The sequence below is a fragment of the Antechinus flavipes genome, chromosome 5, assembly GCF_016432865.1.
Source record: "Antechinus flavipes isolate AdamAnt ecotype Samford, QLD, Australia chromosome 5, AdamAnt_v2, whole genome shotgun sequence".
NCBI lineage: Eukaryota > Metazoa > Chordata > Mammalia > Dasyuromorphia > Dasyuridae > Antechinus > Antechinus flavipes.
The window spans coordinates 66,077,065-66,103,046 of record NC_067402.1 but is presented as its reverse complement, the minus strand read 5'-3'; the positions used below and the strand labels follow the sequence as shown (position 1 = coordinate 66,103,046).

General features: G+C 35.3%; 1 protein-coding gene across 2 annotated transcripts in view; it reads right to left on the bottom strand.

The window, feature by feature from the left end:
• SVIL (supervillin) overlaps positions 1 to 25,982 on the bottom strand; it is a 256,175-nt gene that overhangs the window by 210,444 nt on the left and 19,749 nt on the right. Inside the window, exons 2-3 of one of the 2 annotated variants that reach the window (XM_052001683.1) lie at positions 15,209 to 15,329; positions 6,686 to 6,776 (exon numbers count right to left, since the gene is read on the bottom strand). The gene's annotated coding sequence lies outside the window, so the exon portion shown is untranslated. The remainder of the gene's footprint in view (positions 1 to 6,685; positions 6,777 to 15,208; positions 15,330 to 25,982) is intronic. The other variant, XM_052001684.1, reaches the window with a different exon arrangement.

Genomic DNA, 25,982 nt, shown 5'->3' with positions numbered 1-25,982 from the left:
GTACATGCAGATGATTAGACAATTCTACCACACAAAGAATCATTTGGTGAAATTGAGGATATTTAGCCTAAAGGGAAGCCCATGGACAAAATAACTGTTTTTTAAAGAGGAATTAGGCTTGGCTTACTTTAGCCTGCTTCCAGAGGCAGAATTAGGAAAAATAGGTGGAATTTGCAGAGGTAGGTTTAAACTGACTGTAAGAAAAAACTTCCTTAGCTTTAAAGTTGGGAGAGATCCAGTTTTTTCTCCCCCAAGGTTTTGAACACTGTTGAAGGTATTCTTGGTCAAATGAAAAGCTGATCTAGGAAAAGTCTGAAGTCCCCTATAAGTCAGATTCTGTGATTCTTTAACTCTCAGTGACTGTAAATCATATCATAGTGTTAACTTAAGCACAGAAAACTACTATCTATCTAGAATTCCAATAAACAAAAAGCTCAGAAAACAAGCTTTCCACTCATATCATGATAAACAATGTTCACATCAATGGTACTAAGACATAAAATGTTGGAGCTTCTACATCATAGTCATTAAAAATTTTTAAATGCTCAGTGGTAGTCTCATATTTTATAACACTCTGATTCTTTGAAAATCAATATTGTATGTATGCACTTAGTTAACCAGAATGGGCAACTAATCAAACTCTTGATTTTCCTTAATTTTGTGAAAAACTGCTAAGTTAGAAATGTTTAAAACTAACAAACTAATCTTATTTTTTCATAGCATTGTTTGATTTGTTTTAAATTCTACTTTCTATTCAACAGTTATGAAATACCTCAATAGTTATCAATAGATAATAGTTTTATCTAATACATAAATTAGGGACCTAGAGTAAGGAAAAAATTAAAAAGAAGTAAAGCAAAGCACCTTTACCTAATTTTATTGTACAGAATATGGTATTATAATAAGACTTGGTTTGTAATCAGAATGTGAAAATGGATGCTTCTCATAATAGCACAAAGCTATTTTAGAAAACTACTTTGGGACATGAAGAAATTTAAAATGCATGTCCCTCAATTCATTGCAAAGATGGGGAACTATGAATATGGAACATTGCATACATGTCAGGGTCAGTCCAAGAATTAGGAATTCAGCTAAGCTGCCTCTCACTCGTTCCTACTTTCATTTTTCATTCTTTATTACAAACAGTTTGCTGGATAGAAGTAGAGGAATGGGTTATATTCAAAAAATGATCCTGGACAAGTCACATAGCCTTATTTGCCTCAGTTCTCTCATTTGTAAAATGAGTGGGAGAAGGAAATAGCAAACCTTTTCAATATATTTGCCAAGAAAACACCAAATGGGGGATCATGAGTAGAAATACATGGCTCAAATGAATGAACAATGGGGGAGGGGAGAGACAGAGACAGAGAGACCAAAAGAGACAGACAGAGATACCAAGACAGAGGGAGAGTGAACCATATCTCATTATAAAGTTCTTGTGCTAAATTTCTACATGCCTTTTTCTCCATTCTACTGCTACTTCTACAATGTAAGCCATCATTACCTTTCACCTGCATTATTACAATGACTCCCCACTAGTCTCTGTCTAATCATTCTCCTTGTGATATATCCAGCTGGCCAGATTTACTATCTTAAAATATTACTTTCATCATATCCTTTCATCATGTCCTTTCTTCCCCACCCCACCCCCAACTCTCTTGCTTAAAAACATTTAGTGACTCCCAACTGCCTACAGGCTGAAATCCAAATTCCTTAGGCTGGCATCACTAGCACTCCAAAATCTGGCCCCAATTGACCTTTCCAGTCTTTTTTCTTACCAGTCCATTACAAAACTATTACATCCAGCCTAACTAGTATACTCAATGTCCCCAAATATGCATAACATTTCCTTACCTATTTACCTCTAGCTCTATTATGGATCTTTCCAGCCCCATCTACAATGAGGTCTTCCACCTTCTACAATTCTTACTTTTCTTTAAAGAACCAGTTCAAACTTCCCCCATCTGCCACAAAGACTTTTGTGACCCAAATGTTTCAAAGTGATCTCTCCTTCCACTGAACCCCTATGGCATTTACTCTATGAACTATTCACTAAGCATTTGTTCATCACCTAGTGTCAATAGTCACATTCCCAGGAGGTTATGTATCCCATTTGTCCAGTGAAGTTACTGGTTCCTTGATATATGCTCTGCATTTCTCACAATATATATGGCAGGACAAAGAGAAGGTGGCAAAAAAAAAAAACAAAACCATTTTGATCAAGGTAAATTAGGCAGTGCCCATATTATCTTTGAACAGTTGTTTTTGTTTTAATAACAGATATACTCATTGTCAAACTCAGTTTTTACTCTTACCTTCCAAAAGAGTTGCCTAAATAGATAGTCCTACTTTGTCATCAGCTGACACACTGCCACTATAAGACTTCCTTACTCCTATCAAACTGGCATTAGCACTAGAAAGCACTTTTCTGTGCCTTTGTGAGAACAAACCAAAATTATAAGCTTCCACCCTCTGACTTACTGGTCTGTGCAATTAGAGGATCAGAATTAGATTTGACCCTTTCACCAGACTCAATTCTTCCCTGAGCCAGACTTCCAATTTGCTTCAAATCAAATTATGCACATTTGAAATAAAAACTCATTTTCCCTGGGCTTCCTCAATTTCATCAAATTCTCATTTAGAAGGAGGCAGGGTTTCATAGATACTTGTGACCAAAAGGGCAAAAAACCTCTTGATCTCTTAATAGGAAAAGAAATACAGTTTCTTAGTTTAAAAAACTTTCCCTTTTAGATCTGACCAAAAGAATATTTCCTTTTTTTCCTGTTGTGGCAACCCTGCCAACCTCTTTTTTTTTTTTTTTTTTTTTTTTGCTTTGCTTCAGAAACCCAACAGAGAAAGTTTTATTCAAGGGTCATGTCAACAAAGCAAGTAAACAAAGATGCTAGGAAAGCAACGCCAGTGCTTGTATTCCTTTCTCTTAATGAAAGTCCATTTAGGGATAGGATTATAATATAATTTAACTCCCCAACATTTCAGAGAAGGCAAAAGTCTGAATTTTGTTTTCAACACAAGACATGAGAGGCAATGCTCCTCAATTTGTATCACCAATAGGTATTAGGCACCACTACAGGTAGTCACTAGCCTCTAGAGCAGAGGTCCTCAAACTTTTTAAATAGGGGGCCAGTTCACTGTCCCTCAGACTGTTGGAGAGCCAGACTATAGTAAAAACAAAAACTTTGTTTTGTGGGCCTTTAAATAAAGAAACTTCATAGTCCTGGGTGAGGGGGATAAGCGTCCTCAGCAGCCGCATCTGGCCCATGGGCCGTAGTTTGAGGACCCCTGCTCTAGATATTGTACCAAAGATGCTTTTGGATGGAAAGGAGAAAAAATACATGCTTATTAATTGAATTTTAAAAAGATATTTGTTGGGAGTAGAAGTGGGATAGATAGGCTGCAAGAGTAATCTTTTTTCGGAGGGCTGGGAATAATCAGTCTAAAGTCTGGTCTTCATTTATACAGATTTAGAAATTCAACTCTATGCATTTACCCAGGAAGGCTCTAGCCCTAGAAAATATGTACACTAACTAAACTCACAAGTGACTGGTTTATAAACTACAATGCCTAATAATTTTACAAGGAGGGAATATTCTTTTATTAATACCTAGAGAATTTTTGTGTTCATTATCTATGGCACCCTTTTCCTGTTATCAAGTTGTCTGGGAAGGTAGTGGTAGGAGTAACAATAGTAGCAACAGCAGCAAACATTTATCCAGCTCTTTGAGATTTACAAAACATTTTACACAGACCTGGTCCAGTCACTCTGGAAAACAATCTGGAACTATGCCTAAAGGGCTATAAAACTCTGTGCATGCCCTTTGATCCAGCAATACCACTACTTAATCTATTTATACTCTAAAAAGATCAAAGAAAAAGGAAAAGGACCCTTTGCTTATAAAAATATTTACAGTAGCTGTTTTTGTGGTGGCAAAAAATTGGAAATTGAGCAAAGCCCATCAATGAGAAATGGCTCAAGAAGTTATGGTACATGATTGTGATAGAATACTATTGTACCAAAAGAAAAGATAAGCAGGATGATTTCAGAAAAACCTGGGAAGACATAAAAAATGATACAAAGTGAAGTGAGCAGAAACAGGAGATCACTGTATAGTAACAGCAATACTGTAACAATGATCAACTATGAAAGACTTAGCTACTCTGATCAAGAAGTGTTCCAAAACAATTCCAAAGGAAATTGAACTCAAGAGTACAGCTTGAAGCATACTTTTTTCACTTAATTTTTGTTTCTTGCTTTTCATTTTTATTTTTTGGCAACATAACTAATATGGACATATGTTTTGCATGACTTCCTATGTATAATTGATACCATGCTGCTTGCCTTCTCAACAGGTGGGGAAAGAAAGGAAAAAATTTGGAACTCAAAATTTTTTTTAAAAGAATGTCAAAGTATTTTACATATAACACACACACACACACACACACACACACACACACACACACACACACACACATTGCTATTTGATTTGATTCTCAAAAGAACCCTCCAAAGTAGGTGTTATCATTATCCCCATTCTACTGATGTGAAAATGGAAAATAAGAGAGGTTTAATGAATTAGCATATTGTTTAGTGAATGTGGGTCACACAACTAATAAATAAGTTTGAAGGGATCTTAGAAATCATTTAGTCTAACCTCATTTTCCAATTAAGGGAGGTGAGACCTGGATAAATTAAGAGACTGACCTGAGGCCGCAAATCATCGACATCATAGCCAGTATTTATACAGCACTTTTAAATTTTGTATGTTTTACAATATCATCTTATTTTATCCTCACACCAACTCTAGGAGTTAGCAACAATAGATGAAGAGCCCAGGACAATGCTTAAGTGACTTGCCCAGGATCATACAACCAAAATCTGTCATAAGTGGTTCTTGAATATAAATTTTCCTGACGTCCATCCAAGGCTCTCTATCCAAGAAATAAATAAGTGGAACTGAACCTCGGGCTGATAATCCTCAAGGAATTAATAGAGTTTGGGGGTAGAAAAAAAGAGGGGAAGTTAGAATAACAAGTTGAAGAATCAGATGTCCACTTATCAATTAAGGAATGGCCAAATAAGGGTCTATGAATGTAATAAAAATACTATTGTGCTATGAAAAATGAAAATAAATATGGTTTCAGAGAAACCTGGGAAGACTTGTATCAACTGATGCAGAATGAAGTGAATAAAATCAAGCAATAATTTATACAATAACAACAATAAAAGATAAACAATTTTGAAAGAACTCTGATCAACACAATGACCAAACAGGATTTCAGAGGCACCATAAGCAAGCTACTCATCTTCTGGTGGAGAACAGAATGAAACATATTTTGGGGACATGGCCAATTAAGGGACTTGGTTCACTTGACCATGCATTTTGGAGTTAGGTGGCTCAGAGGATGAAATACAACAGAACATAAATAATGTTAAAATGTGGTTTTCTAAGTCAATATGAGGGCAGCTAAATAGTTCAGTGGATAAAGCACTGGGTCTGGAATCAGGAAGACTTATTCTTCAAAGTTAAAAGCTAGCCTTCAGACATTTACTAACTGTGTGGTCCTAGACAATTCACAACTTCATTGTACCTCAATTCTTTTATCTATCAAGTAGACTTAATAATAATACCTACATTCAAGAGTTGTCATGAAGATAAAATGAAATAATATTTATAAACTGTTTTGTAAATTTTAAAATATTATATAAACTAGTTATTGTTATTCTTACTTTAGGCTTGTTACACTGGTTTTTTTTTTTTTTTTTTTTTTTACTTTTTATTTATAAGAGTACAATTTCCATACAGACTAAGATATTATGGTTGGAAATCAGGAAGAAAAGAACTAATTTCATAAGAACTATGGAATTTAGGGAGAGTCAGTTGACTTGGAGCCAAAACTACTTGGAATTGTAAAATTAAGACATGTTGTCTTATGCCCTAAAAATCATCACATAATAACAGCAGATAGATTTTGTACTCTAACTGGCTGAGTTTTTGAGTTTATGACCCCAAACAGAAGTAGATATCTAGGAGGACTGAACTAGGTTAAAAGTCAATGGTTAAAGATAAAAGGAGACTCCTCCTTACTCTCAAAAATAGCAGTGATAGAATTAGAACCATCAATTCAATCAATCCAATGGGGCACTCAAATAGTGAAAGTAGGGAAAGCATTCTGTTGGCAGATATCAGGGGAAAATTTTACTATACACCAATACTTTTTTTTTCCTTATTAACTTGGTCTAAATAATCTCTTTATTTTCAACAATAATTCCTCTTTTTTTAAAATTTATATTTCAGGGAATCAAGCAATTGTAAATTAGGAAACATATTTTGTTAAAATAAATATATTTGGTGATGAAGAAAAATAATATTGAAAATAAAATCTTTATTTTTCCAAGTTTTTGGTCTTCCTATTAAGTATATTAAAAATAACCTAAGATAAATTAATTCTAATGACTAAAATTAATCAAATCATCACTGACTTCCCTGATAATAGATACAAACCTGAACTGGTATGCCTCCCTCCACATTTTGTGAGTGGCTTTGTTTAAAAAAAGGAATTGTCTCATGGCCAGTGTCCTAAGGATGAGGTCTAGTGCATCAAGCTAAATCTGACCCTGAAGTCATAGTGCCATTATTCATGGATTCAAAAGTTTGATAAAACCTACCAGATCATGCGCTTTGCTGGCATTGCCTTCTGGAACCCAAGGTCAACTCCACACCACAATGGGGCTTCAGAATAGGGCTTTAATCGAAAAACTGCAAAATTAATATAGAAAAATAAATAAATCTGTTTAAATTATTTGTGAAATATTCACTTCCAAAAATGAAAATTCTACCTCTCCTTTAGTTTTAAAGAATATGCCTCAAGATTACAGTGTAAATTCCTAGGAGAGGACTGTTTTATCTTATCTTATACACTCTGTATCCCACATCCTCCAAAGCATATAGTTAGTAGGCACTAAAACACTTGCTAAATAAACACAAAAGGATAAAAAGATAATTTTTGAAAATTTTGAAATTAATGAGTTCTTACTTGATGTTAATCAGTTCATCTAAATCAACTCTATCTGGACTCAATATAAGCTACAGCAAAAAATAGGATACTTCCAAATTTAAAAATGTGTGTATTTTCTTCTGTGGCAGCTCTTTCTTATTCAACAACTAATTAAACCTGTACTAATATGATAATAATAAATTTAAACACCCATTCGCCAACTTGTACATAGAAAATAATGATTCGTGGCAGATAAATATTCCAGTAGATCTCTGATCTAATAATCCTCTATCAGTTTAGCTTCTCTAGTCACAGTTTAATCTTAACCCTCAGATATTTTGTATTAACTTTCTCCTAGCTTTAGTATTCTAGAACCATAACCAAATCAATACTGTTATAGCACCTGGAAAGGATGGGTCAACCTATTCACCAGTCCAAATCATAATCCAAAATATAGTAATCATCCCAAATCACCACTTTTTTTCTTACTGTCTTCCTTTACTGGAACACGGGGTTCCTAATGGGCAATGCTCACCTTTACTATCTCCGGTAATTGATGCACAATAAACCTTCAATGAATGTTTTTTCAATCGTGCATCTCATCAAAGTTGGACTTTTCCTCCCAAGGACTAGATCCTGAGCCTTCACATTCTTTAAAAACCCCAATAAGGAGTTTTCCATCCAATGTACTAAGGGCCAGCCTAGCCTTAGGTCTTGTGAATTAGGATAATCACACTATACATTTATAATCACTGGTTATTGATACATGATTAGTCTAGACCCTCATACTTTTTTGGTCATGAACATCTTTGATATCTTTTAAACCACTTGTTGCCCAGAATTCCTAAGTGTTTATCTGATGGATTCTATGCATTGACAGATTGGACAGCTCAGACAGGATGTGTGTGGTAACCAAAAGGTAGCTGGGGTCTTTCCAGGAGATTCAGTAACAGGCCAGACTTCACCTTAAATAAACCCCTTAACCTTTCTAGACTTCAGCTTCCTAATCCATAAAATGAAGCAGTTCAATCAGAAGGATCACAGATTTAGAACTGGAAAGGAACTCAATGATTAGGTCCAACCCCCTCAATTTACAAATGAGGAAACAGACCCCAAGACATTAAATGATTTATTCAAAAGGACATAAAAGTAGTAAGAACCGAAGCTGGAATGCAAATCTAGGTCCTTTGATTCTTGATCCAGCAATCTTTTCTCTGTAGTCTGACAGAACCAGATGAGGTTTTGAGATTCCTTCTAGACCAAGATTCTGATGCAGAGTAGCAGACAAGATATCATCCCAGGAGCTACTCAGAACAAAGCCTGCTAATTTTCCTTCATGTTTTCCTCTGATGTGTTTTTGGAAGCTTCACTTTTCAAGATCTCTATTTGCACTACAGAGCCCAACCCACAACCAAAGTTTTCAAAAGCTTTAGTTTTGTTTCCCTTCTCTGTCCCTTTAAGTCAGGCAAGGTCTCCTCTCAAGTACAAAAGTAAAATGCAACCACCCAAGTACATAATTATCCATCAAATCTCAAATCTTTCCAAACCTTCTCTTCATGTACCTTATGACCCCAAATGACCATGAAAACAACTCAGATTCACTTGGCATTTTACCAGTTAATAATAATAGCTAATATTTATATTAAAACATTTTAAGTTTGCAAACTACTTTTAAAAACGTTATTCTATTCTGATCCTAGGTAATTACTACTATCTCCATTTTGCAGATGAAAAAAGGAACTTAAGAGAGATTATTTGACTTTCCCTAGGACCACACAGCTAATTATCTGAGGCAGAATTTTAATTAAGATGTTCCAGACTTCAGTTGTAGTGATCTAAACACTGGGCTAGGCCATAGTACACCAATCATTTCCCCTAGACCTATGAAAAGTAATGTATGCTTTGTATTGTTATCATTCCCATGTTGCACATAAGAAAACTGGTGCTCAGTGAGCTCAACTGAGTTGTCCACAACCACATAGTTATTAAGTGGTAGAACCTGGTCTCCTGACTCTTGGAATGATGCTTCTTTTCACAAATCTAAGAAAAACATTCAACTTGCATATGGCATGTTAGGTATATTATTTGCTCATCATGAGCAAGTGCTTTTGAGGAGTGACTAACAAAAGAAGGGTTGGCAAGACCAAGCATATCTTACTCAGAATAGATCACGTTCTCTGCTTCCTTTATGCTTAAATAACACTACCTAAAACAAATACTGAATCAGTGGCCAAGCTGCCAAGTTCCCATTTTATATAAAAACAAGGGAGAAAATATAAATATTGTTTTTTAAAAGGCAGACCATTATATCTGGCCCACTTTAGGTATCATTATATTAGACAATTAAGTTTCTACTTATCAAAAGAACATAAGCTCTGGCACCAGAAGTCTTGGGTTCTAATCTTTTCAAATCAAATCAGAACCCAGATGCTTCCACCCTGAGTGCTAGAGAGGCAAATACTTCACTTTCGAGGGTGGCCCCAGTCATCAGTAAAAAGTATTTAGAGTAGATGGTCTCTTGCCTTCTTTCCGATTTTAGTTCACAATCCTACATACAACAATGAATGGTTGAGAAGATTTACTGTTTGACTTTTTCAACCTGCTATATTTAGTGATCATCTATGATGAACCCATGAATGGACTCTCCCCAGTCATTATAAATGAATGAAAAAGAATTTATTAAGTGCTTTCTATGTGCAAAGCCATGTTCTGAGAATACAAACAGAAAAGTAAGACGGTCCCTCATCTAATGGGACAGATGAGACAGAGAGAAGACTTGAGATGCAAGTCAGATAGAAAGGTCTGCCAGTTTTTAAAGGTACAGGGGGCAAAGAGAATGGTAATGCCCCTTTGTCATTTCCACTGATAAAATCATATCAGTTTCTGATGCAGAAAGGGCTTAGGGTTTGGGGTGATCAGAACTTTCTTTTCTGGGTTCTGCTTGATCTCCTCAGGGGTTATTTCCTAGGATGACAGCTGGCACAGCTGAGCTGACAGCAAAACCAGTAGCCTGGGAGTGCTGCCATTTCCAGGGATCCTGGGCTTAATATCATGGCTACTGGTCAGTATTGGTTGGGAAAAGAAGACCTCTTTTCCAAATGAATTTTTCCCCTCAATAATGGCTATAGGACCTGGGTGGAAGTGGGTACAATGGTATGTTGGGCATTACTATTTAAACATTCTTGGGCTCAGGGTCCTAAACTATCTTCTATAGGTTAGAGGGGATGTGATGGTCTCAGTGAATGGACTTGCCTGACACATGGCATTTCCAACTGCCCTGGCTCCTGGTTCAGTTGGGGTGGCTGGGCTGCCCCAGGAGTGGCGGTTGGGAGGGATCACTGGCACCTTATCCATAGGAATAGCTTCCCTGAGTGAAGGCTGCAGGGTCTAGGCTAAAGCAGGATAAGTGATTTGAGGGGAGCACTATTATTCCCAGACCTCAGAATTAATATAAAACTTAGATGAGAAGCTGGGGCCCAGGAAAGTTAAATGGACTGCCCAAGGCCTTAGACCTGCTGTATCTGAACCAAGGTTTCCTGATTACCAATGCAGTATTCTTTCCACTACAGCACCAAGTCATCTTACCAATATTTCAATTGGCTATATTTTCTTGAGATCAAAATGAATACTCTAATAAAATATTAAAAGGTCTGAGATTTACTTGGGATTAACTCCCCCATCCTCTGCCAAATTCTATTCTAACATCACACTAACTAATGTTTTCCAAATGAAATGTTATCTCATAGCTTCTGCCCCCTCCAGAAGGGCAGGAAAATAGATCTAAGATTTCTGGGTTTTACATTAAAAATAATAGATTCTTAGTACTAGAAACTTCTAATAAGTAACAGCATAGGGAGTTTAAATGCCAAACAATGAATAGGGGAGAGCTCTGGAGAAAAATACATTTGCAAATACCTAATTTGGGGCTTTCCAGTTTATGAGACTAAAGTCAAAAACATACTTAATCACAAATTATTTACTTCTTTCAGTTTCTAAAAATAAAGCTAAAACTATTGATCTAAACAGTGTCTACAATTTTTCCTTATCTCTTAAATGAGTGTAAGTTTATGACCCAATACTGCCAGAATGACCATTTCTTTCCCTTTCAGATTTCCAGTCAAGATGCCCTCTTATAACCCTTAACTACAAAGGCAAAGGCAAAGTACACACATCTGACATTGTTTGCCTGATCACTCTTGTCCAGCAGCAGTAGGCACCAAGGTTTAACTGACATTTACAGCAGGATGTGGGGTTCAGGCTGAAAACAACCAAGCTACTCTCCTTTCCCAACCCAGCCTGTTCTTCCTCATCACCTCCCTCTTCCTGAGATAAAGCTAGCAAAAAGTTCTGAGGGGGGTGACTTGGCACATGGACCACTGAGCAGACTGGAAATTCAAAAGCCATGAGTAATCTCTGCTGTATGCTCACTTGGGCAAGTTATTATTACCTCAGTTAATGGTTTCTACTTTCTCCATCTATAAAAGAAGTAGCCAAAGAGGCTGGGTCAAACCACAGGAGGTCACTAGTGAATTGGGCTCTTCTCTCCCAGAAAGGTGAATTGAGTAAAATGTTCCAGTTACTGACCATGCATTAAAAAAGGAATTTCTAATGGAAAGCACACATGAGGCTCTTCACTGTTCTAATAACTATCTTCCTAGTTTTATCTATGAAGTCACATTGCAAATGAAGTTGAAGTCTCCATTCCTTATTGGAAAGGCAAATTAGACAGTTCTTTAACTTGTACTTTCCACCTCTGCATCAACTCCTCCAAGGCAGTGGCAGAAATTCTTTAATCACTTTCTTGTTTCTCTCTTGGTTACTGGGGAAATACTTTTAAACATAATCTATCGCTAATCTATTTTAATTCATCCTTCTAAAATTCCTTACCTAATGTCATGGTTTTAGCTTCAGTAAAAACTATAAGAAAAAAAGCAAAGGTAATAAGGGTGAGGAGATAAGGATGAGGTGGAGGAGAACCAGGCTGTTGAAAGAAGTTCATATACAATGGAGTAGGTCTGGATTCCTAGTCCTGACAAAGGACCACATGCACTCCTATCAATTAGCAACCCTTCCTTTTACAATGTAACCAGAACCTTACAAGTAGTGAGCATCATAGCCAAGATTTGAATTCATTTTGCCTCATGTGCTTTCCAATGCTGGGGGTGACTTCTGGCCAAGTGATTTCACTTTTAAGTCTCCATTTGCTCATCCTCAAAATGAGGAGGTTGAAGCAGACAATTTCCAAGGTTCCTTTCCAAATGGAAATCCTCTGATTCTCTGAAATTCGGTCTGTACCACATTAGCTAAAAAGAGGCAAGCCATCCTTCTCTCCTTATCACTGCCTCCCATCCAAATGAATAATAATGGGTGAAAAAGCACCAGATTTTGCACACATTGTGGAAATAAGGGGGAGAGGAAAGGAAAAAAAAAACTTCAATCTGCACTCTGAGTCCATCAGTTCTCTATCTGGAGATGGAGAACATTTTATAGATGATAATGTTAATACCACCATCAATAGCATAATTCTCATTTAATTTAAAGTCTTTCCTTCCTTTCTAGAAAAAGTCTATGTCCAAGAAGCCAACAATGTCTCAAGGTGCCTTTCTTTTTCAACACAATTCCACAATCACTAATTACTAGAATAACTAACTAGAATGGTACAAATTACTTCAAAAGACCTATTGAACTGACTGGATAACATCACTTTTTATTCCTTTAAAAAGACCATTTTATCTATTACTTTCATGCCCAATACCATACTATTTATTGCTCCCACCCCAAAGGTAAACCAAAAGCTTTTCAATATAATTATTGCTGATTACTGTTATCGCTGCAAATTGGTGTGGTGTGACATAAGAGAGAAACAATTTAATATAAGCTGTGTGACCTTGGACAAATGATTGATTAAATTCAAGAAGCATGTTTGTTGAATTATCTCCTGAAGAGGCAAAGATGAAAAATGACAAAAATCACAAAATCACAAATTTAGAGCTTGGAGGGACCACCTAGTCCAACTCCATTCTATAGATGAGGAAATTAAGGTTCAAGGAGAATAAGTTCATATAGGAAGCATATGGCAGCATTGAAATTCAAACTCAGAGCCTCTGATGAGCAGCCTTATGGAATTATTCCAGCAACAAAGAAATTAAATCATTTGCCCATAGTCAACTAGGTATTGGGTGATGGAACTAAGGCATCAGGACTACAATCCCCAAACTGTCCACTCTGACACACAGCCTCCAAAAGAGCATGGGAACTGCTCTCAAGGAGATTACAATCAGAGTGGAATCAGGAAAAAAAATCAAAGTTGGCTGAAACTAGATTACAGGAAGGTTTTAAATGCTCAATGAAAACTCTTTGTTTTCTATGATTGAAATGGAGGATCTTGAATATGAAGTTATTTCTGAATGACGAATTCCAAAGTGCAATCAGTCCAATAATTTAGCAGAATGGAGATAAAGTCAGAGGGTTGAGGAACTTGATGAACTGGGGTTAGGATGTTCATTCATCTAAATCCTGAAGTCCTCAAGGAAGACTATAATAGTTGGGGTTCTGAAGAAGATATTCAAAGACACTGAAGAAGGTAGGAGCCTGGCTTGGAGGGTGGAAGATGACAGCAGAGGGTGGTATAATCATTATTAAGGAGCATATTTTCTTACCTTTTCCCTACATCTCCCTCAAATTTCTCAAAAAAAAAAAAAAAACCCTTAATCTTCCCTTAATCCAAGCCTCATTTGTAGATTTATGCATCTATTTGGGGTTAATTAGAACATTAAAGAAAAACTACAAATTCAAGCAGACATTTGAGAATCCAGGTAAAGTTTCTCTTTTTAATGTCCCCCAAAAAAGTCCTTGGAAAATTTTTGCCAGTCTCATTTCTTTTTTCCAAAAATGTGGAAACTAGATCAATTCTAGAACAATCAGTTACAACTAAAAAACTAAAACTATGCTATCATGTCCAAGGCTTGATCTTTGACATGCATTGCTTATATTCACCAATCCTACTGCCTTTCTTTAACCTTAGTTTTTTATTTGCCTACTTAAAATAAGGATAATGCTCAAGTTAACACATTGCCTAAGGATACAGAAAATCTCTCTAAACTATAATTACAGATATTTCACTAATACCTCTCAATTTTGTGATTAGCTGCTTTCCCCAAGGAGTCTGATGAGAGTACAATGAGTTTATAGTAAAAAGCCTGTTTAAGAGGGACTGGAAGATAGAACCCTACTTGGGCTGGAGTAAGTGATATTTTTGAGAAATCAAGTCCAAATTTTTCAATTTTCAGAAGAGGATGCTAAGGCCCAATTCAAACCAAAGCCATACACATTAAGAGATTTGAAGATAATAGTAAAGAGGCTGTGTAGTCCAGGAATGGGAAAGAGTCTGTGCAAAGGTTTGGAAGAAAATAATAGAAAGGCATTGAATGACCATCATGTGCCAGGCACCATGCTGGGGAATAAAAATAGGCAAAAGACAGTGCTTTCTCTCAAGGAATACAAGTCTAATGGGAATATCAAATTGGCAGCTATTGAGGATGTATTGAAGAAGGGAGATATTAGATGCAGAGAAATCAATTTTTGGTCTGAACTGAGGGTTGATAAAGGCATAAAAAGATGCAATATATATATTGATGGAAGTAGAACTTACAAGCCTTGGCAACTGATTGGATACAGAAAGAAAAGATTGGATGTGGAAAGAAGAGAAAATAAAAGACCAGAGAGGATGCTTCTTGAGAAGAATCTGGGTGATGGGAAACTGGAGGTGCCCTGCAGAAATTAAGAAGCATGAGATGGGGACAGGCAAAGATAGAATTCTGAGTTTTAAATGTATGTGAGATATTCAATATCCAATAGACAGTTGATGTTGACCAACAGCCATCTTTCTTGGTATCTCAAGTAGTAAGCTAATCTTTGTGTTTCCAATGGTCCAGACACTATCCAAACCCTAAGTGAAGAGGATATATAAGCATAAAATGGTCTGGTGGGAAGAACACTGGACTTGGAGTCAAGAAACCTGGGATTGAATCTTGGCATCTGCCATTTACTAGCAATGTGACTTTAAGGAACTTCCCCTTCTATATGCTTATAAAATAATAGATGTAGAGCTGAAAAGGATTTCCAAAGCTCTGTATTCCAGCTCCCTCAAACAACATCTGAAAAAACTAAGATCCAAGTACTCAAAGTGACTCACCAAGATTATATAGGCAGTGTTAGAGACTGGATTTCAACCAAAGTTCTTTGACTCCAAAGTCCTTTGACTCCACAGTCAGAGCTTTTTCTGTTGTACTACTTTCTGAGTCTCAGTTCCTCATCTGTAAAAAACAAGAATAACAATCCAAAAAAACTCTTTGAAGCAATAGTAGGAGCACTAAATGAGATAATATATAGAAAGCACTTTGCAAACATAAAAATATCATAAAAATACCAAGTTCAATATAATAAACTTAAAAGTCAGCTCTTTCTGAATGACCATTCTGGTTATAGCTATTATTTCTTGAAGGAAAGTTCCATCAAAACAAGTAAAACCACTAAAACCACCAGGATTTTTTTTTTTATCGTCTCCAAATGATCAATGGGATTCAAGCCAAAACTATTCATCTCAATCCAGTCATACTGAAACTTCCCACCCATTTGCAATTTGCTAGAGTTCTACTAAATAGACATTAACTATGAAAGCAAAAGCATTTTTATTTGCTGGTTATTCATTTATACTTGAGTGGATATTAAGTCCAAATCTCAGAAAAACTAAGAATTTATTTTCAGGTTACATATTGACTAAGTTTATCATTGAGACACACCTTGGTCAGACACTGTCAATTAAAGTTATCCTATTTCATGAATAATGCAAAGTTCTATGTACCTTGGCAACCACAAAAACTATTATGCTGACATTGAAACTTAATCCATCCTTATGCAAAATGAAGACTGAAACATCTGTTTGGTTTTTTTAATCCCGATTATTACGTTCAATCTCACTACTAAACTATAAAACTCTAAGGGGGAAAAGACCTTTTCCCTAAATGACGCAGCTCTCCCTGTGCCTAGCACAACACACAGCTCACAGTAGGCACTTAAAAAATGCTCATTTGTCTTCTTTTCAACTGAACTGAATGTGACTTAGTTAAGAACTGAATCATATTTCCTTTTCTCTTTCTAAGTGAAAAGGACTTGGTTCACAAGCTCTTAGTCAAGGTATTTTGAATATTCCAACTTCCTGACCCAAGACTGTGATGTGAAGAATTATAAGGAATTTAAACAACTGAAAGTGTGTTAAACAAAACAAAACAAAACTCCAAGACCTTTATTATAAATTGATGATATATTTATTCATTATTCAAGGAATAGACATTACAAATATTGTTTGTTCTTAGATTTTTGTTCCCCAAGTACTTTCTTAGCAGGAGGTTAATTGTGCTCTATGCGGGGAAAGATTGATGGTAAATACCAAGGGCTCAGTATACCTGAACTCCTTCTTTGCCCAGCTGATGAATGGCACCTAAGAGCTGTCAACCCTTCAGACATCACTGCCACCTGTTGTCAGAAGCCAGTACTATTATCTTAAAAAATGATCATCCTTCTACCTCAAATGGCTTTCCTTTCATCCATTCCATTTCATTCATAAAAGTGCTGAAGAGGATCTTACCCTTAGGTGAAGGGGAGATAGAATAAGGGCTATTCAAAATTATTACTTAAATAAGAATTACTTAAATTAATCACCAAAGAATGAGGTCATTCACATAACTATCTCTCAGGTCTGAACAATGGATCAGAAGACCATGGATTTACAGATGGGAGGATGCTGAGGAAATCTACTCTAATGCCTCATTTGACAAATAAGAAATCTGAGGCCCAATTTAAGATCAGTAAATAGCAAATATTAGATTCAAACAAAACTCTTTAATAACCATCATTAAATTGCTCTTTCCAATTCACTACACTTATGACTCCATGCTGATAGGAGAAGTGCAATGAAAATTAAAATTTTAGAAAAAACACTTTTCATTGACAGGTTACAAAATGTCCAAGGAAAAAGTTAATTATACGCTAGGAGAATTAGTTGAAGGAACAAGAAATATTTCACTTAAGGAAAAGAATTTAGGAAGAACTCGATCAAGTATCTTAAGGAAGGTCAAGAGGAGCAAAGATTATTTGCTTTGTTGGCCTTAGAAGGTAGAACCAAAACCAATAGGTGATGCAATAAAAATCTTTCTAATAGAGCTGTCTAAAAATGAAATAACTTGCTGCAGGAAGTAGTGGGTTAACTATCACTAGAGGTCTTTTGGCACAGGTGGGATGACCATTTGTAAGGGATCATAGAACAGAGGGCTCAAAGATGCTATCTATAATACTTCTAAGTATGGTCCAAACCAAATAAAAATGTAATTGAAAGATAACAAAATGAACAAAATGCTATAAAACATAGATCATATTATTTTTTAAATCAAAGTCAATATATACCCCTAGGGATACTTATTGAATTTGACACTGCTGCTGTAGAGGGGATTTTTATCTGAATCCCTACTAATCTCTAGGGTCTGGGGTTTCTTCCTATTCTTTGAATCTGTGGTTCTAAATAAGCCAGCCCAGATGCCAGCAACTGCAAAGGTAAGATGAACCATTTTTGTGAGAAAGTTAAGAGATATGTGAGCATCTTATTGCTTCACTGCTTGTTTCAGCAAAATCCTCAGATGTCCATGGCTGTAACCCCCATAGAATTTAGAAAATGAGAAACTTGAACGGAATTCTTATGAACTTTTAAGTTTACTACTGTGTCTACCTTTTCATAAACCACTTCCCTCTTCTACCTTCCAATTCTCTCATTCCCAAAAAGGAAAAATCATATATACCATCTTTCCTTCCTCATCCCAACCCCAATTTGAGTTCATACTACTTATTTATTATTGTTATTATTATAACTTTTTATTGACAAAACATATGCATGGGTAATTTTTCAACATTGACCCTTGCAAACACTTCTGTTCCAACTTTTACCCCCCTTCCCTTCACCCCCTCCCCTAGATGCAGGCAGTCCCATACATATTAAACATATTAAAGTATGTGTTAAATACTGTGTGTTTGTGTGTGTATGTGTGTGTGTGTGTACACACACACACACACACACACACACATATATATATATATATATATATGCATATTTATATAGTTATCTTGTTGCACAAGAAAAATTGGATTTAGAAAGAAGGTAAAAATAACCTTGGAAGAAAGCAAACAACAACAGAAAGAGCGTAACTGCTTTGTTGTGGTCCACACTCATTTCCCAGTACTCCTTCTCTCAGTGTAGCTGCTTTTGTTCATTACTGATCCACTGGAACTGATTTGGATCCTCTCATTGCTGAAGATAGCCACTTCCATCAGAATTGACCATTGTATAGTCTTGTTGTTGAAGTATATAATGATCTCTTGATTCTGCTCATTTCACTCGGCATCAGTTCACATAAGTCTCTCTAGGCCTCTCTGAAATCATCCTGCTGGTCATTTCTTACAGAACAATAATATTCCATAACATTCATATACCACAATTTACTCAGCCATTCTCCAATTGATGGGCATCCACTCAATTTCCAGTTTCTAGCCACTACAAAAAGGGCTGCCACAAACATTTTTGTACATGTGGGTCCCTTTCCCTTCTTTAATAACTCTTTGGGATATAAGCCCAGTAGCAGCACTGCTGGATCAAAAGGTATACAGTTTGATAACTTTTTGAGCATAGTTCCAAATTCCTCTTCAGAATGGTTGGATCGTTCACAACTCCAGCAAAAATGCGTCAGTGTCCCAGTTTTCCCACATCTCACACTACTTATTTCTTATGGCAATCTTTACACAACTAATTTACACCTAATAAATACTTTCTGCCATCTTTGATGCTACATTGTCTTTGTTCTTTTGGTTTCCTCTTTTTTTTTTTAAAAAAAAGTACATAAAATTACAAATCTGTACATATTTTGCTCTTCTTTCAAGTATAAGAAATTCAACAAATTATTTTCAATGCTGTCTATTTTCAATTTTCTAACCTTAATTTCGAAATTCTATTAATTTTAAAATACTTTTTCTTTATTATATTAACTTCATTTCTCTCCCAATTCCTTCCCTTTAAAATTAAAAAAAAAAAAAAGAAAATCCTTGTATTTTGAATACTCTAGGAAAACAAATCCTCACAGTAGGCATGTCTGAAAAATATTCATTCTTGTCTTTATCTGTCTGCAGGAGGATAGTATGTTTTATCACCAGTACTTTAGGATCATGGTTGGTCATTCAATTTATCAGAAAAAGTTTTTAAGTCTTCTCAAATTGTTTTTCTTTACAATGCTATTATTGTATAAATAGTTCTTATTCTTGGTTCTCACTTCATAAATTATCTGAAATCATCTCTTACATCACTTCTCACTGAGAAATAATGTTCCATGGTATCATAATTTGTTCAGTCATTTCCCAACTGTTTCCAGCTGTTTATTACCAAAAAAGTTTATATATATTTTTGTATGGATCCTTTTGTTCTGATATTTTGGGGGAAATAAACTACCTACTGTTTACATTACATACATGTTATATGTACATAGTTTTCTATGTTGACCTTTTAAATAGACTCCCAAATGCATTATGCCTTTTGTTGTTATTTTGAATAGAAATGCTTTCCTGCTCTTCCGGTACTAAGCACAGTGTCTAGCATATAGTAGGTATTAAGGCTTGCTGATTTGACTTGTTCTTGGGTTTTATAGGAAATAGACTGTCCCATCATTTATGTGAGAACATTTAATATTTGCTACTTTACTAAAGTAATTATTTCAAATAATTTTTACTTGTCTCTTTTTGTTCAGTCATGTTCAACTCTTCATAACCACACTTTGCATTTGAACTCAGGGGCTTCCTGATTCCAGGCACAGTACTCTACTGATCTATAATTAGACCATCATATTATCTGCAAAAAGTGATAATTTTGTCTCCTCTTTGCTTCTGCATATTCTCTCAATATTTACTACTTGTCCTATTGTTAGAACTAGTAGTAATAATAATCTGGCTTTACTTTTGAACTTCTTAGAAAGTCCTCCAATTTATCTCCTTTATACATAATGCTGAGTACTGGTTTTTAAAACCAAGAGAACATTGTACACAGCAACAAGATTATGTGATGATCAACTGTGATGTACTTGGCTCTTGATTCAGGCCAATTCCAATAGATCTGTGATGGAGAGAGCCATCTGAATCCAGAGAGAGGACTATGGGGACCGAATGTGGATCATAAAATAGTATTTTCACCTTTTTGTTGTTGTTGCTTATTTGCTTTTTTTTCCCCTTTCTCATTTTTTTCTTTTTGATCTGATTTTTCTTGCGCAGGATGATAAATGAGGAAATATATTTAGAAGAATTACACATGTTTAACTTTATAATGAATTACTTGCTGTCTAGGAGGGGGGAAAATCTGGAACACAATGTTTTGCAAGAGTGAATGTTGAAAATTATTTTTGCCATGTATTTTGAAAATAAAAAGCTATTATTAAAAATTTAAAAAGAAAAGACTATTTTTGCATGTATATTAAAAAATAAAAAACTATTATTACAAAAAAAAGATACTATTTAGCATGTTGAAAAAAGTTACATCAAGAAATATGCATTGTATTTTGCAACTCTTCTGCTTCAACCAACAACCATGTGATTTTTATTATTCATGTTACTAACATATACTATTACATTTGTATTTTTCCTAACATTAAGTTAATATTGCATTTCTGGTATAAAACCAACCGATCAACAATATAATCTTTTCAATGTTTTGCACTAGTCTCTGCTACTATTTTAAATTTTGTATTGTTATCTGGTTCCCATATTATTATTTCACATTTGAATCGTAAATTCTTTGAGAACAGGAAGAATGATTTCTTTTATCTAGTATAGTCCTTATAGCACCTATCACAGTGGTGGTGGGATAGAAATGGCAGCAGGGTGTAGGATAAAGAACCTTGTCATGAACTAGTCCTGAATCTTCCACTTGACCAAAGATTTGATCATGATATTTGAGAAGAAAATAATATGTGAATCTTTGGTCACTATGTAAATAATGAACACATCGATAATAATTCTAAAAATAAGATACTGCATATCTTTGCCACCAGTGGGGGTGGACAGTTTCTCACAACAGACAAATTGGTGAACTTGACATTGATTCTCTGCCAAATGCTAGACATGGTTTTTATTTAATGAATAGTTTTTGAAGCCTCAGAAAAGTGAATACCACAAATTTGTATACTATGGGTTCAATGAGTCATGGGAAAGTTTCTCTTTTTTTTCTTCTTTCCTTCCTTTCTTTCTTTCTTTTCTCCCTCCTGCCTTCTCTTCCTCTCTCTCTCTCTTCCTTCCTCTCTTCTTTCCTTCTTTCTTTCAAAGATAATATATTTAAATTGGCAAAATCTCTCAAGGTAATCTTTGCAGACAAAATAGAGAAATATGGACTGAGAGTACTGTTAAGTAGATTAATACAGCCTACTGTACTGTTCTATAAAACTGTACTATAGAAGTATTGATTAACTAATAAATATCAACCTGGAAGGAAGTTTCCAATGGTATGTCAGGGTACTCTGTCCTTGATCTGGACTAAAATTGGACAAGAAATTGTAATTCAAATGAATATTAATTAAGTGCTTGCTACAAATAAAGATATTGTGCTAGATTTGGTAGATAAAAAGTTTTTTTAAAAGTCTCTGCTATCAAAGGGCTTATGATAATGACTCATATTTACAAAGTATTATAAAGTTTGCCAAGTACTTGCCTCAGAAAATCTGTGAGATAACATAAGAGTACCATTATCCCTATTTTTTAAAAGACCACAATAAAAAAAAAAAAAAAACAACCACCCTGAAACTCTGAGAGGTTACTGGATGATGAGAGAGCTAATAAGTATTTGGGCTGCTGCTTCTCATCTAACACACACAAAAAATAAATGCGACATAAGGCAGAATGTGCTTCGTATTAAAGGTCAGACAGGACATTATGGGAAATATGGGGGAAAAGGGGTTATTTTCATCAAAGGGAATCAAGAAAACATTCATGAAAGAGGAAGATGAAAATATAGTGACTATTTGTCAAATTTTCAAATAAAGCTGGGAAGAGCAGCTAAAATGAATAATAAAATATAAAAACAACAAAAATATTGAACATATCTCAATATCTGCATTTGTTTTTTATTTTCACTTTTATGCAAGTCCTCCTCTAAGATTCATCACATCAGGTAGCCAACCACAGAATAGGAAAACATAGCTTAACATTGAGTGACAGAAAGAAATCTAGCAATTTTAGTTGACCAGAAGCTCAATAAAACATGATCAGGCTGCCAAAAAGCTCAACTAATCTTAGATCACATTAACAGAAATATGACCAGAACAAAGGAAATGACATATATTCTTTCCTGGTTAGATGACACCCAGTCTACTGTGCTCAAGTTTTAAGAGGTCCAGAGACAAAACTGGAGAATGTCCAAGGATTATGTCAAAAAGATAGCTGAAGCAACTATTTAGCTTACAGGAAGATTTCAGTTGCAAATAAACGCTGCAAAATGGATGAGGAATCCTTTTTCTCTTTGACCTCAAGAGGGCAGAATTAAGATCCATGAAGGGCAGTTACAGAGACCATATTTCAGTGCAATATAAGGAAGATTTTTAGAAAATTCTAATGCTGTCCTGTAAGTACTTGAGAACTGACATGACAACTAGTCTCTGGCCTTTCCAAATGATCGATTTTTGTACAGAATTAGGTCAAAACACCATGATCATGTTTAGATTAAGGTATATGCTAGATTTGAACTTTGTTTCTTATTTTGAGCATTAATGTCTTCAATGAAAATTACACTCCAGTGCCTTATAATTTTGTAAAGGTAACTCTGGAGTTTCAAAGGTTATAAAGAATTACAAGCTCCAGCAGGTCCTGGAAAGACTTCAAGCTGGGTCTGAAAATTAACTATATATTTGCTGAGAAGCAGCCCAGAACAGTTCCAAAGGGCTCGTCACCAACAGATTCACTACCAGATTATGAATTTTCTCTGAGTCATCACAACTTAATTTTCTACAACAGCAAAGTGGTTTTGATTTGTGTAAGTAGAGGGCAAAATGAATGACAAAACCACAAGTCCTTTAAAGTCTCGCAAAATTATCACTTTTTTCCAAAATTTTTTTTAAAGCTTACCGAAGTTTGTGGAAAAATGAACCAATTCATAAAATATTCAATATTTAATAAATATTCTACTTTTTCACTTTGATATACATGCCTCATCTTAACGAGGTCTGAAATTGATGACCTACAGCAGGTTTTTAACCATGTTACAATGCCAACTTCAAGCAGAAGAATGGCTTAATGGAGATATAGATAGGTTGTGTGTGTGTGTGTGTGTGTGTGTGTGTGTGTGTGTGTGTGTGCGTCCTCCAATAGAATGTGAGTCATCTGAGGACAGGAACAGTTAGTTTCATTTTTATCTTTATAGTCCCAGGATCTAGCATATACTAAGTGTTTAATAAATGCTTGCTTGATTAAATTACAATTCTAAACTATAAATATAATCTATGCCCATAGTGTATTTATTAAGGAGAAACTGATAAATAGTATGAACATATAATTTGTATAAATTCAAACAATTTACAAATCTACTTCTGAAACAAATGAAAATTAGAGACAGTTAACAAATTTCTTATTCTCAAAGGAAGGAAATTTGACTAAGTCATCTGAGATTTCTGACATGTTAGAACATTCATGAAGCAAAATAATCTAAAAATGATGGAGACCAAACATATTCAAACATGTTCTTTCTAAAATAGTTGGAGCTTTTATTTTTCCAAGCTTAACCTGACAGGATCATGAACAAAACAAAAAATAAAATCTAGAAAAGCTTTATATACTTACAAGTCTCACTGAGTTCAGAAAGTCAGAATCAGTATAACCTTTTATTACAAACTCATCAAATAGGAACTCAGAGGAGGAGGAGAAAGAGAATGGAAAGCAGGATTATTAGCCTGGACTTATGCCTTCATCATTGTGGGGAGGTCTCAAAGAGGCAAACTCTGTAGTTTTAGAGAATTGGTGTGGGGATTGGATACAGAGAAGATCAGGGACCAACTCTTCATCTATTATTATATGCCACAATGCCTCAATATAACAATAAAACATTTTTTAATTATTGCTTTATTATTTATAGCAATAATGATTTTTAAAAGAAAGCATTTGATACAGCATTCCAATTTAGAACAACAATAACAAAAATAAAATAATCCAGAGTAGCACAGCTTTGTATTTTGACCAAAATGAAAAAAAGTTGATATTTACTTGACAGTTTGGCTACACCCAAAAACAAATTTATAAAGTATATAAAAAGCCTAAGCAATTTTAAATCTTCAAAATTAAAGTCAGAGGAGTAGGTGCCGAGTAAGCATAAAAGGAACTTTTTTTTTACTTGCACCATATTCAAAGGTATATTTAATTTGCGAAAACTTACCATAGGCTTAAGAGATTCCACTACAACCCCCTAAATATCTATGATTATGTTAAAGGATGAGGAAAATTATGGTGTTTAGCTATATCTTTGTAATAAGAGAAATCTTTTTATAAAATTCCAATCAAGGCCATTAATTCCTATTGTAAGATGCTGTTCTGGGGGGGGGGGGTAGGAGTTTGTTTTTGTTTTTTAAGATGGGGCAGTGTAAAAGGAAATGGGATGAAGATGGCTCTGGAGTATAGATAACGCCATAATCTGTGTCCCAGCCCAGCCACTAACTACACATGTGATCTGGGGCAAGCCTCTTAACCTCCCCTGGCTTCAGGTTTCCTGTCTGTAAAATGAGAAGAGTAGAGGCAGTTAAACCAGTTAGGAGGCAACTGCCAACATCCAGGCAAAAAGTAATAAGAGGACTAAATTAAGGCAACCATGGGAATGGGGAAGAGTGGGCAGGAAGAAGAAGGAGATTGGAAAGGAGAAATGTAGGTGAAAAACTTCACAGGTAGGATTGAGAGGAGATGGTGAATGAATGGATGTGGGAAGTAGAAGAGGCTTTAAATGATTTGTCAGTTCAGAGGGCCCATCTACAAATGTCTTAATTTAGGCCTTTCCCCATTATACCATACGAAAGGCTAATTACATCCAATTTTGAATGAACTAAACCATTAAATCTTTATGTTGCGCTTCCTAAGTGGGTATTTAAGCATAGCCAAAAGTAATAGCAGAACTGAGAAAATATTCCCCAATGTGAAACTTAGACATCAAAATCAAAGCTTGAGCTTACTAGTTTCAAGAATTACTATAAAGCAGAAGAAGTATTGGAGAATGACTTAAAGATTAGCCAGGAGTAATATCCCAAATCAATTTCTATATAATCAAATATGTCTTGAATTTTAGCTTGAGTGTGTATCAATCAGAGGAGCCAGGCTACAACAGCTGTTAAATAAATCCCTAGAGTAGAGAGGAAGAAGCCTGTATTTGTGTTTAAAAGAAGGGGAAGGGGGAAAGAAATAGAAGATCAGGGAGATTATGTCCTAAGCTAGCAATTTGTCTCTTGGAGAGACAAAACAAACACATGAAATAAGCAACAAATCATCAAGCACACACACAGACATACAGTTTCAGGCTTGCTCGCTTGCTCTCTCTCTCTCTCTCTCTCTCTCTCTCTCTCTCTCTCTCTCTCTCAGCAGAATGTTTTAGAGCTGAAAGGAGGAAGGGCAGAGGTATAATCCAGACTGGAATGGGATCAAACATACAATATCGCAGAAGCAGGAGATGAGAGGCAGTGTGGATTGATGGAAAGAGCACTAGATTTATGATTAAGAGACCCGAGCTCCAATTCAGACCTTACTAGCGCAAGTGATGCTAGGTGAACCTTTTAATTCTTTTAAGTCTCAGGTTCCTCATCTGTACAAAAAGGACTATCACACTATCCACTTCACAAAATTGCTCCCAAAAACTGTAAATATGAAAC